Genomic DNA, 828 nt, shown 5'->3' on the forward strand with positions numbered 1-828 from the left:
TTGTATATTATAAAATAAATGTTATTACCTATATATTATTATATATTAACTGAGATCCTGGGGATAGAAACATATATATCTAAATGCTAAATGGTTGATAGACTTATATGAACATCCTAGATCAATGCTTATTTTCTTTAGACTTTAAGTGTTTATGGAAAAATTTTAAATACTTAAATTTTAATACTATTATTAATATTTCTCAAAGGTATATTAAAACATTAATTTACTATGCATTTTAATAATTTATCTGTTTGAAATAGTACATGTAATTTTAGTATATACCTAATTTAAAAAAAACAATTAATAATTTTGATTAAGGGGCCTTGACAGTTTTACATTAAATTTAAAGAGCCTCATGTCAAAAAAATTTGAGAAGCACTGTACTAGATTATACTGTAAAATATCTAAATATATATAACTATCTGTTCCGGTAAAATATCATGTTTGCAATGTTGCATTTCAATTTAAAAACTTCATATACATTTTTCTAACATAATATGTAGTTATTGAAGAAATATATAAACAACATTTTTGACAAAGGTTGGTTGCTCAATACACAGTCAAATATTAACCAAATGTATTATAACGCATTATGTCAAACCAAGAATGATATTAACTTGCAAAAAAAAAAAATTAGCAAGTTGCTAAAAACAAGAAAACACCAAAAAAACTAAATAATTTTTCAAAATTAGTTTGAAGCTTATAAGATAACTATTATTGAATAATATTATAATATAATAATATACCTAATCATATAATAAAATATGCAAAATATGTATTTAGAGTTTTTATGAGCACTAGAAATATTACTCCACTCTACTAGAC

This window comes from Acyrthosiphon pisum, chromosome A2, assembly GCF_005508785.2.
Source record: "Acyrthosiphon pisum isolate AL4f chromosome A2, pea_aphid_22Mar2018_4r6ur, whole genome shotgun sequence".
NCBI classification, from domain to species: Eukaryota; Metazoa; Arthropoda; class Insecta; order Hemiptera; family Aphididae; genus Acyrthosiphon; species Acyrthosiphon pisum.